This window comes from Capra hircus, chromosome 5 (genome assembly GCF_001704415.2).
Source record: "Capra hircus breed San Clemente chromosome 5, ASM170441v1, whole genome shotgun sequence".
Taxonomy (NCBI): domain Eukaryota; kingdom Metazoa; phylum Chordata; class Mammalia; order Artiodactyla; family Bovidae; genus Capra; species Capra hircus.
In genome coordinates, this window is record NC_030812.1 from 97,413,544 (window position 1) to 97,427,226 (window position 13,683).

Genomic DNA, 13,683 nt, shown 5'->3' on the forward strand with positions numbered 1-13,683 from the left:
TCTTTTTTCACTTCTGGCCTCTTTTTTCCTTAGTTAGCATGACTAAAGGCTAATCAGTTTTACTGATATTTTTTAAAGCAGCAGCTTGTGTCTACAATGGCTAAATACATTCATCTCTTCTATGCACTACTTTTGCTTTATATATCTAAACTGCCAGTATTAACATAAAATAAATGACAATGTTACTGTTGACACTGAAAAAGGTGAAGTCCAATTTTTGTTTGTACTGTGTTCAGTGTTCTGTAGGCATATATTTGGCATTCCTACTACACAATCCAGTGTAACAAATGCAAAATAGACTCTGGAGGACAAGTAGAATTCCTGAAATAGAAACTTTTATTTGATCTTAACAAATAGTGGTTAGGCGTTTAGTCTGGTCACACATTCTGTAGACTAGCTAAATTTTATACACATAACTGGAGGGGTCTGTGTGAAGGTGTTTTGGATTCCATCCCAAGGCAGTAATTCAGGGGCATTTTAAGTCTTTATGAAATGAAGGAGAAGAAATTCATTCTACCGTCAAGCAGCAATATATACTTCATTTTGCATCAGGTAATTTAAAATTGATGGAACAGAAACAATATTAGGGATTGGCAGACATGCTAAGTATAATGGAAAGTCTCCTCATTTTTGTAGCAATCACTGAGTCAATATTGGAACTTTTAGGTAATGGATTTATTGGATTGGTAAGCTGCATTGACTGTAAGAAAAACAAGATCTCTACTATCAGCTTTATTCTTGCTGGCTTAGCAACTTCCAGATTTTGCCTGATATGGACAATAGTTACTGATGGATTTTTAAAGTTATACTCTTCAATGTACATTCCTCTGGGAACCTAGTTGAATATAATGGTTACTTATGGATAGTTATGAATCAATCAAGTATCTGGTTTGCCACTTGCCTCAGCATCTTCTATTTCCTGAAGATATCCAGTTTTTCTCACCGCATCTTTCTCTGGTTGAAGGGTAGACTCAACATGGTTCTTTTCCTTCTTTTGGGATGCTTGCTTATTTCATGATTAGTTACTTTTCCACATTTTGTGAAGATTGTTAATGATAATAAAAGGAAAATAGAAACACAGTCTGATCAATGGATATGCATAAACGTGAACTCTTTGGAAAACAAATTGGGCTCCATCTTGGTGTCATTCTCCTTTTTATACTATGCCTGATTACATGTGTCTTGTTGCTCACTTCTTTTTGGAGACACAGCAGGAGGATGCAATTGAATGCCACAGGATTCAGAGACCCCAGTACAGAGGCACATATCAAAGCAGTGAAAGTCTTGGTGTCTTTTATCATCCTCTTTATCTTGAATTTTGTAGGTACTGCCATACAAATATCAAGTGTGACAGTGCCTGAAAACAGACTGCTTTTTATTTTTGGTATGACAACCACAGTCCTCTATCTCTGGGGTCACTTGCTTATCCTAATTCTAGGAAATAGGAAGCTCAAGCAAGCCTCTTTGAGGGTACTGAAGCAATTAAAGTGTGGGGAAAAAGAAACTTCTCAGAACTCCTTGACAGGCTTGTTAGGAGAAATGGACATTCCAATAAAGTAATCAAGTGAAGAAAGTCCCTTAAGATCTGTTTCACTTGCACAGCTTTCTTGCATTGGTTTCAACTGTATTACTGAACATCACCAGTATCTTCAGCAACACATTCAAAGATATATTATCATTATTGTTATTATATTACTATTTTTAATTTATATTAATGCCTGCATCCCTCCAGACTTGTCCAGTAAGAATCACTCAGGTTGGCTCCTGTGTCATTTTGACATGTCCCCATGCTTCTACTCATCTTTCTTTACATTCTTACACAACAAAATATTTCAGGTTTGTTGTGCAGTCTATGTCATTCAGCCTGGATTCACTCTTTCCCCAAGGTTTCCTCATTTCTTTTAGTGTAGCCAGGTATTTGAAAAGCAAGATTTGGTTAGACACAAACTTATTTAGTTCTGTTTCTCAGTCTCTCCTCTCCATATGTATAATACATTGTGCATTTATGCTACTATCTCTAATTCCACTTCAAAAATCACGGCATTCCATCTTTCCATGATGGAACGTGGAAATTAAATCCTGTCTTTAATAGTGAAAAAATGGTTCTCACTTTTATTAGTGTATTTACTCATTTGTTCAGTCCTAAGAAACACTGAGGGCTTCCCAGGCGGCTCTAGTGGTAAAGAACCCACCTGCAGTGGAGGAGACACAAGAGATGCAGGTTCAATTCCTGGGTCAGGAAGATCCCCTGGAGGAGGAAGTGGCAACCCACTCTAGTGTTCTTGCCTGAAAAATTCCATGGACAGAAGAGCCTGGCAGGCTCTAGTCGATAGGGTTGCACAGAGTCAGACACAACTGAAGCAACTGAACATGCACACACAGGGACACACTGAAAGTAGTTTCAGACTTATTAACTTGCATATAGAAGAGAAGAGAAAGCAAGAAAGAGGAAGAGAGAAAGGAAGGAGGGAGGAAGCGAGGGAGGGAGAAAGGGTGGGACGAAGAAGACACTATTAACCACAGCTCAGCACTTTGTTACAGCTCATGTTTGCCTGAATCAGGGCGTAACAGTCAAATACTGTGTTTCAAAGTTGTTTTGGTTAGCTTTCTTTCTTTACCTTTAGCATGGTTATAGTATTCATTTTTTTTAAGTGAGGGTTGTTGTTTTTTTAAATTTTATTCAGTTGTAGGATTTTTCCCCAGTCCTTATTTTATTTTTTAATTTAAAATATCAACATTATTTCAAGAGTCAAACACAATCAAAAGTCATCCTGAGAATATTATCATTCACCCCTTATAACATCAAACTTATTTTAAATTACTCCCTACAGATAAAATGTGTTTAGTCGCTTAGTAGTTGCCAACTCTTTTTGACCCCGCGGACTGTAGCCTGCCAGGCTCCTCTGTCCATGGAATTTCCCAGACAAGAATATTGGAATGGGTTGATATTACCTTCTCCACTATAGATAATAAATTCCATTAATTTTGCTTTCTTCCTCCTGTTTTTATTTTTGAAAAGATAAACAAGTATGCACATACTAATTTTTCCATATTCTTACATAAAAGACACTTTCCACTTTACTTTTTTCTTTTACAATATGTTAGAAATCATTTCATCCATTTCTGAAATTGTTTCTCATTCTGATTCACACCTTTTTAGTATTCCATCATTTGAATGCACCAGATTTGATTGAACAGGTTCTGTGTATATGTTGGTTTGTTTATGGTATTTTGCAGTTACAAACAATGTTTCTATGAATAATCTTGAACATACATATATTGATTCTGACACCCAGTTCTAATGGGAGTCACCAAGAAATTAATTCAACCCTGGCACAACCTACCTGAAGAGAACATCAAATTCCATAGGTGAAGGGCCCAGTCCCACAAGAATACTTCCATTTGAGCTACCAATTGCAAGCCCAGGTTGTTATCTGTGCTTTTGACATACTGGCTATAAGTCTGAGGCTCCAATAACTCTACCTGGGTTTGTTTAATTTGCTACAGTGGCTCGCGGAACTCAGAAATCCAGTGTACTCAGTAGGTTACTGATTTATCACAAAGAATGGAAAAGGCTGTGAGTTAACAACAAGATGAAGATAGCCCAGCTTCTGCTGTATCCCCTTATGGATTTTCATGGTAGTGTTGGTGGTATGAGACATTTCTGGAAAAAACTGTGTGAAAGATGTCAGTGCAGAGTGAGGATTTAAGATGATTAAAATCACTCTAGGAAGAAAAAATATCAATGATAATTGTGAAAACACCGAAAAAAGGATCCTGGCAATTCACAGCAAGGACTACATCAAAGGAAGTTAAAAGTGTGCAAAAGACAGCCTCATGAAGATTGCTTTTGGAAAGGAAAGGGAAACAAAGAGCAAAGAAATACCCTACAGAAGCTGAGTGGGGGAAAAAAAAAAAAAAGAAGGAAAAATTTAAGATTATGCCAGAGAAGTTAGACAGTTGAACAATGCATAACTCCTTCCCTCATTGCCAAAAAGACAGGCTTCCTTGGCTGTACAGGATAGCAGTGAGAATAAATGAGCTACAATCATATGGAAAGATGAATCTTACAGATTGTTAAATGAAGAAAAGCAAATTTATGTTGTCTGTGAGTTCTTACACATAAATAATTAAAAAGTGGGAGATTGTGAGATTGTAGCTAAAAGGGGCAAGATGTTTACTTCTGGGGAGTTGATTGTGTCTGTTTCTTGTTCTGGGCCACAGTTATAGGGATGTATGAAGTTAGTAAAATTTCATTAAGCTCCTCACTTAAGATTTTATTAAATATAAAAATAATTGAAACAACTGAATTATTTTTCCAAGACTGCCCATAAGAAATTATTTGGTGCCATCAGAAAAGAGAAATTTGCTCTTCAGAGTTCTGGAGTTTAGAAGTCTGAAATGAAGGTATCAGTAGGAACACACTCTCACTGAAGGCTCTAGAGAAGAATCTTTCTTGCCTCTTTTACCTCCTGCTGCACCCTGATATTCCTTATATAACAGTAGCAATAGTAACACCTATCCCTGCCTCCAGTTGCACATAACCTTCTTCTTTCTGTATGTGGACTCTTCCTCTCCCTTCTAAGGATGCCAGCCATTATATTTAGATTTCACTCAAATCCTACATTGGCATAGACCCCTTTTCCAGATAAGAACACATTCACAGTGCTTGGATATACCTTTTGGAGGAAGACACAATTCCACCTATTAAGTCATTCTAATAAGGATTGGAGCTTATTAGGGGCCAGTAGTTTCCTCCTTGAAATTTGCTTCCATCTTCCCCAAATTCTAATCTACTCAAGCAAGGCCTGATAATCTTGTCAGCTTGGAAGTTCAGCGAAATGGGGATAGAAAATAGCAGAAAGAAAAAGGCCCTGGAGACACAAGAGCGTCTTCCTGTTTTTCCTTTTCTGTGCTTTATACATAAGATCCTAGTCAACTCAGAATTCTGTGGGCCAGGAGTGAGGTGGTGTGGAGCTCAGGTTTGGTGCGAGTATTTGGTGTAGTATAGGAAATACTACAGAGCAAAGCTAAGAATAAAGAATTTACAAATGCTGAGCCTGATATTTATAAACGCTAAGCCTTAGAATCCTGAATTAAAACAATAGCCAGTTAAGAATTCAGGATCCTAGCCATATGCATACTCAGAAATCAGAATTTACAAGAAAATTTGTAAATGTGGGGAGGTAATTTGTTACTTTAAATTCTGATGTGACTCCATATAAAATTTCCTGCTTGAGGAGGAAGAAAGCACAAAACAGTGTAATAAAATCTTCTCCTTATTTGCAAGTTAGCAAATATGACTTCACCTTCAGTCAAACTCATAGATGAAGACTTCAGCCTGTGACAATGGCAAAAAGAGTCACTTAGCACTGAGCTCATACAGGAAGATTGCAGTCTAAAGGGTTTTCACATTTGAAAGTGTTTTTTAGGAAGATACTCATTTTCTCTGGTCAAAGTGGGATTTTTATTCTAGGCTAAAACAGACTCCAAACTACAAGCCTGAACAAGAGCATTCTCAACTGTTATATCATTTTCAAAACATCATTTGAAAGACCTTCTGTCATCAGTGACCGAAGTAACTGGGATTTCACTTCTGCAGGCATGTCAAATGTCATCACATATGTTTTTTTGATCATTGAAATCTCAGAATTCATAACAGGAATTTGCGGAAATGGATTCATTGCACTAGTACTTTGTGCTGACTCTCTCAAAAGCAAGAATATCTCCTTGCTTGACTTCATCTTCACATGCTTGGCCATCTCCAGAATTGGTATGATATTCATACTTCTCCTGGATAGCATTAAAATTTTGTTCCATCCAGAAATATTAGATCGTCACCAGGTAATAGAAGTAACTTTTGATTTCCTCTGGAATCTGAGCAACTCCTTAGGTACCTGGTGTGCTGCCTGCCTCAGCGTCTTCTACTTCCTCAAGCTATCTAGTTTTTCCCACCCCTTCTTTCTCTGGCTAAAATGGAGAAGAAATAGAGTTGTTTTCACCATTATGTTGGGATTCTGCCTCTCTTTGTTTTTTAATCTTCTGAACATAAAATTCAATGCTCTCAGGGTCTGTGACCATTTAGAAATAGAAAACAAGTTGACTTGGAAAAAATGCATGCGTAAAACACAGTCCTATAGCAGTCAAATTCTCCTCCAGCTGGGATCTCTCATCCCCTTGGCTCTGTCACTCGTTTTATTTTTCCTGTTAATATTTTCCTTATGGAGACATAGCAGGCAGATGACACGCTATGCCAAAGGATCCAAAGACCTCAACACAGGAGTTCTTGTGAGAACAAGAAATACGTTGGCCTCTTTCATCCTTCTCCTAGTTGTGCACTATTTGGCTGCTTTCATGTTAACTCGGTCCTATTTCACACTAGAAAATGACATGACTTTTATTGCTATTCACACTGTAGCATTTCTCTATCCTTCAATTCACCCTTTTATCTTGATTCTGAGGAGCCGGAAACTGAGACAGATTTCTGTGAATCTGCTAAGGCAAATTGAATCCTGTATCAAAGGACTGTAATTCTTCACAGCATGGAAGAACCGGTGGGAAACCATTGATATTCTGAAGGAAACAAGTAATTGAGGATCTCCTACGTTCTCCCATTGCTTTCATATTGTATTGGATAGAATTAAAAAAAAAAAAAATCTTCATCGACCAGACTATTGACATAAGAGAAAATCCTTCCTTGAATTCCATGGACTACCCTTGGCAATTTGACATAGTTATTTAATTTAAGCCTCAGAAAGTTCTACAAAATACTTATTATACCATTTTCTCAGATGAAAATTCTGATGGTCATCATATGTAAGTGACTTCTCTCTAAGGTGTTAACATGAGGATTCAAACTCAAATCTTTTGGCTCAAAAAATAGATAAGTGGATGAAAAAGAATGAATCAAACATCTTTTATTAGCTCTTGATTCTGTTATTATTAAATAGCCTGATACACTGCTTTATGAGACATTTTATTAATATAACATTTCTTTTTAAGGAAGAAGAAAAAATATATGAAGGGTAAATTTTAAATAAATCTATTTAATCAGTGGGTCATGTTGTAATTTATATTCAATACAAAGGAAATTCTAAAATTGTAAGAAAATTTATGATTTTTAATTTTCACAGAAATAAAAGAAGATATATTTTCTTGATCTTTTTGTTTAAAAAATATTGCAAAGTTTCTGAAAGTGACAATAAGGTATTGGTGCCAGGAATGAAGCACATTTAATTACTCTGAAACAAAATATGATAGAGGGAAAGCAAAAACATAGAAGGTAAAAAAATAAAAATAAGATACTCAAAATATATTGTGTTATAAATTAAGGGGAAACTAGTTTAAGAGCTTCCTTTGTGCAGTTTAAACTTCCCTGGTGGCTCAGATGATAAAGAGTCTACCTGCAGTGCAGGAGGCCCAGGTTCAATCCCTGGGTCAGGAAGATCCCCTGGAGAAGGAAATGGCAACCCACTTCAGTGTCCTTGCCTGGAAAATTCCATGGATGAAAAAGCCTGACAGGCTACAGTCCATGGGGTCATAAAGAGTCAAACACAACTGAGCGACTTCACTTTGACCTCACTTTTGTGGAGTTTAAACCCTAAACTGGTACCTTGAAACCCTGGGAACATCTGTGTGTATACAATGAACTGTGACCCACTTTAGCAAGTGAGGCCTTTGTGCTTCTGTCCATGTAGACCTACCCTTTATCCCCCACAGCTTCTCATATCAGGTTACCATAAATATAATCACTGCCTGGAAAATCTTCTACTGTAATCCTCCTGGAGATATTTTAGAATATTATCTTTAGGAATATAGGGACTCATCTGTAGGAGTAAGCAAAAGCCTGAATTCCTATTGAAAATGACAGTGGAAAGACATCTAAGTGCCTGCTGGCAATACCTTCACTTCCTTGGACCAGACCCTGGCTTTGAGAGACTGATGGCTGAAGCTGGGGGCAGGTTCACACCAGCATTTTCTATAGCTGCAAATGAAGGATTCCTACATCATCAGTGGCATCTTTGTCTGTTTCTAGAGTTCAGGTGGTATCAGTGAATAGCAAAACAGCAGAGATTGTTTTGAAAACATAGTTATCAAGGTAGCCAAGAGTGTTGAATGAGTCAGTTGTGTGAGAACTCCATGGTGAACATCACAGAACCTCCTGATGGGATGAGGTGCTATCCCAAGGCTGTGTTGTTCTAAATTAATGCTCCATGTTGATGGGAGGAAGTAGATCCCATAGGGGTAAGATACCACCAAACCATTTCTCTGTTTGAAGAAAAACTGCGTTGCATTTAGTCTAGCACCTGTCATACATATCTGAGAAAATTCTTAAAAACAGAGAGATAAGATGGAAGAGAAGTTCCTCTATTACAATTTCCAAGAAAACCAACTCTCCCTGGCTCTCCTGGATTGCTGAGTAGCAATTTAATTATCTGTCTAAGTTGATAATAGAGGGATAATCTAAATTATTGTAAAAATAAAACATGAAATCCACTCTGGTTTCAGGGGAAATTTGCTGGCCTAATTTGAAGGCTTACACTTTGAGACTGCTAAGCAAAGTAAATCAACAAAACTTTAAAGAATAAAACAATATATAGCACTCAGGGGAATGAAAGACGCAATGGTGAAAAAGAGTCACTGCAGAACACAAGAATTCTTGGGTAATTGTACTAAATATTTTCCATCAAATTCAAGAAAACAGTTATATAAAAGAAGAGAGAAAATAGAAGATAACAAAAATAAAAATATAGAAAGTAAAATTGCAAAGGAGCAACCCCCCCAAAGAAAAACAAGTTGAATGAAATAAGAGCATCTTCATGCATATGAACACAAGGCAAGAGATATTGAAAAACAATACATTATGATATACAATTATCAATATTACAGCCAGCATTCAAATATAAAGTCATTTAGAACTTTAACCTACAATTAATAATAAAAAAAAAAGCATTTTTAAGTGATACTGGGAGAACTGGACAACTGCATGTAAAAGAATGAAATTAGAACTCTTCCTAACACCATACACAAAGATAAACTCAGAATGGATTAAAGTCCTAAATGGTAAGACCAGAAACTATAAAACTCATGGAGGAAAATATAGGCAGAAGACTGTATGATATATATCATAGCCAGATCCTCCATGACCCATCTCCTAGAATAATGGAAATAAAAACACAAATAAACAAATGGGACCTGATTAAAATTAAAAGATTTTGCACAGCAGTTCAGTTCAGTTCAGTCACTCAGTCATGTCCGACTCTTTGCCACACCATGGTAGCCATCTTTGGCTGTAAAGAATATAATCAATCTGATTTTGGTGTTGACCATCTGGTAATGTCCACATGTAGAGTCTTCTCTTGTTGGTAATCATCAAAAAGTATACAAAAAACAAGTGCTGGAGAGGATGTGGAGTAAACGGAACCCTCTTGCACTATTGGTGGGAAGGTAAATTGATCCAGCCACTATGGAAGACAGTACCTTAAAAAAACTAAAAATAAAACTATCAAATGACCCAACAATCCCACTACTGGGCAATACCCTGAGAAAACCATAATTGAAAAGACACATGTACCCTCATGCTCCTTGCTGCACAATTTACAATAGCTAGGACATAGAAGCAACCCAGATGTCCATCAACAGATTAAAGAATAAAAAAAAAACTGTGGTACATATATATACAATGGAATACTACTCAGCCATCAAAAGCAGTGCATTTGAGTCAGTTCTAATGAGATGGATGAACCTAGTGCCTATTATACAGAATGAATTAAGTCAGAAAGAGAAAACAAATATCATATATTAACACACATATATGGAATCTAGAAAGATGGTACTGATGAACCTAATTGCAAGGCAGCAGTGGAGATAGGGACATAGAGGACAGACCTATGGACATGGGCAGTGGGGAGGAAGGAGAGGAAAAGACGAATGGAGAGAGTAGGATGGAAGCATATGCACTGCCATCTGTAAAATAGATAGCCAATGAAAATCTGCTGTATGACTCAGGGAACTCAAATTGGGGCTCTATAACAACCTAGAGAGATGGGGAAGGGTTGGAAGTGGGAGGGGATGTATGTATGTGCTGTGCTGTGCTTAGTCACCCAGTCATGTCTGACTCTTTCCAACCCTACAGACTGTAGCCTGCCGAGTTTCTCTGTCCATGGAAATCTCCAGGCGAGAATAGTGGAGTAAGTAGCCTATCCCTTCTCCAGGGGATCTTCCTGACCCAGAAATTGAACCAGGGTCTTATGCATTACCGGTAGACTCTTTAACAGCTGAGCTACCAGGGAAGCCCAGACATATGTATACCTATGGATAGTTCATATTGATGTATGGCAGAAACCAAATCAATATTGTAAAGCAATGATGATCTTTCAATTAAAAATAAATAAATCTTTTTAATAAAAAAGAATTTTTAGGCATGGAGCTGCAGTTTAATTAACACTATCAAACTTATCTACATTCTTTTTCTAATCCAAAGGTATACCAAAATATTATCAGTTACCAGCTTATAAAGAAACCTAATCCTTACTCTTAGTGTCCCCAAATATCCAGAAATATTACTTTAGCCACCTGATGTGAAGAGCTGACTCATTTGAAAAGACACTGATGCTGGGAAATATTGAGGGCAGGAAGAGAAGGAGGTGACAGAGGATGAGGTGGTTGGATGGCATCACCGACTCAATGGACATGGGGTTGGGTAGACTCCTGCAGTCAGTGATGTACAAGGAGGCCTGGCATGCTGCGGTTCATGGGGTCACAAAGAGTCGGACATGACTGAGCGACTGAACTGAACTGAAATCAAAACTACAATGAGATATCACCTCACACTGGTCAGAATAGCCATCATCAAAAAGTTTACAAACAATAAACGCTGGAAAGGATGTGGACAAAAGGGAATGCTTTTGCACTGTGGGTGAGAATGAAATTGATAGTCACTATGGAAGACGGTATGGAGATTCCTTAAAAAAACTAAGAATAAAACCACCACATGACCCAGCAGTCCCACACCTAGGCATATACCCTGAGGAAATAAAAATTGAAAGACACATGTATCCTATTGTTCACTGCACTATTTACAATAGCTAGAACATGGAAGCAACCTAGATGTCCATCGACAGATGAATGGATAAAGAAGTTGTGGTACATATACACAATGGAATATTACTCAGCCATAAAAATGAATGTATTTGGGTCAGATCTGATGAGGTGAATGAACCTAGAACCTATTATACAGAGTGAAGTGAGTCAGAAAAGAGAAAGATAAATATCGTATTCTAATACACACATATGGAATCTAGAAAAATGGTACTAAAGAACTTATTTGCAGGGCAGCAAAGGAGAAACAGATAGAACAGACTTCAGGACATGAGGAGAGGAGAGGAGATGGTGAGATGTATGGAAAGAGTAACATGGAAACTTACATTACCATTTGCAAAATAGATAGCCAATGGGGATTTGCTGTACAGCTCAGGAAACTCAAACAGAGGCTCGGTATCAACCTAGAGGGGTGGGATGGAGGGAGATGGGAGGGAGGTTCAAAAGGGTGGGGATATATGTATACCTATGGCTGATTCATGTTGAGGTTTGACAGAAAACAGCAAAATTCTGTAAAGCAATTATCCTTTAATAAAAAAATAAATTTAAAAAATCATCTCAAACTAGTGTAAACTATAAAGAAATTAATTATTTCACTTACCTAGGTATCTAAAAGGGAGAAGGTTCCAGTCCATGACCAAGGACCCAGGTTATTTACCTCTATTTTGTTGGCCTTCATCCTAGACCTCCTCTCTTTGGGGGTTACAAGATAATTGACAATGGCAACTGGGTCTATTTTTTTTTTCTCTTTGCTTTGCAAGAGACAAAAGTCAAGCTTGTCTTTTGTCTTTGGAAAGGACAAGCCACAGACTGGGTAAAATATTTGCAAAAGACATAAACAACTATTATCCAGAGTATAAAAAGAATTCATGATACTCAACCTAGTTAAAAACTGGGCCAATTTTATTTTCAAATGTTGAACCAGGTTTGTATATTCAGCCTAAGTACCATTGGTTTGTGCTATATATTTCTTATACATTTTTGGATTAATGTTGTTAATATTGCATTGAGAATTTTCACATCTGTGGTCACGAGAGATATTGGTCTGTAGTTTTATCTTTTAGTAATGTCTATGTCTGATTTTGATATTAGGGCAATACTGAACTTAGAATGAGTTGGAAATCATTCCCTCTGCTTCTATCCTTTGAAAGAGACTGGAGAGAATTGCCATAATATTTCTTTTTCTTTTTTTTTTTTAATTTTAAAAAAATTTTTTTAATTTTTATTTTTACTTTATTTTACTTTACAATACTGTATTGGTTTTGCCATACATTGACATGAATCCACCACAGGTGTACATGCGATCCCAAACATGAACCCCCCTTCCACCTCCCTCCCCACAACATCCCTCTGGGTCATCCCCGTGCACCAGCACCAAGCATGCTGTATCCTGCATCGGACATAGACTGGTGATTCGATTCTTACATGATAGTATACATGTTTCAATGCCATTCTCCCAAATCATTCCACCCTCTCCCTCTGAGTCCAAAAGTCCGCTAATATTATTTCTTTAAGGTTTATGACGATTTACCAGTGAATCCACCTGGGCCTATTGTTTTCTGATTTGGAAGTTTATGGATTAACCCTTCATTTTAATAGCAAATTTAAGCCTATTCACATTTCTATTTCTTCTTGTGTGAGTTTTGACAACTGGTGTTTTTCAAAGAATTGATAGATTTCATCTAATTTTTCAAAATGGGGACATAAATTGCTCATAATATTCCTTTAAAAGTCCACAGGACCAGTTATGATAACACATTTCACTTCTGGCCCTTTTTTCTTCTTCTTCTTCTTAGCACACTTAAGTGTGTGTTCAGTTGTTAAGTCTGATTCTTTGTATCCCCGTGGACTGTAAGCCTCCAGGGTCAGCCGTCCATGGATTTCTCCAGGCAAGAATACTGGAGTGGGCATCCATTTCCTTCTTCACAACCCAGGGATCTTCACAACCCAGGGGTCAAGCCCATGCATTCTGAGTCTCCTGCATTGCTAGGCACACTTTTTATCACTAAGCCACCTGGAAAGCCTGTTAGTTAGCATGACATTTGGTCATGCTAATCAACTTTATTGATGTTTTCAAAGAAGCAACTTGTTCTACAATGGCTAAATTCATCCATCTCATCTACACACTGTTTTTGCTCTATATATCAAAACTGTCATTATTAACACAATATAAATGGCAACAAAGGTGACACTAAAAATGATAAATTCCAATGATCTATTCTGCTGTTTTCTGTAGGTATGTGTTTGGCACTTCTACTGTACCATCCACGGTAACTATGCAAAATAGTCTCAGAAGGACAAGTAGATTTCAGGAAACAGAAACATTTATTTGCATCTTAACAAATTGTGGGTAGGCATTAGGTCAGGACATACATTGACGAGCTAAATTTTATAGACATAACTGGAGGCATCTCTGTCAAGCTGTTTTGGATTCCATGTCAAGGCAACAATTGGTGTGCTTTTAAGTCTTTATGAAATGAAAGAGAAGAAAATCATTCTACCACAAAGCAGCAATATCTGCCTTTTTCTGCAGCAGGTAATTGAAAATTAATGAAACAGGAACATGATTAAGGATTGGCAGAC

At 37.2% G+C, this 13,683-nt stretch overlaps 1 pseudogene; it reads left to right on the forward strand.

Annotated features, from left to right (window-relative positions):
• On the forward strand, nucleotides 600–1,522 carry LOC102180736 (annotated as a pseudogene).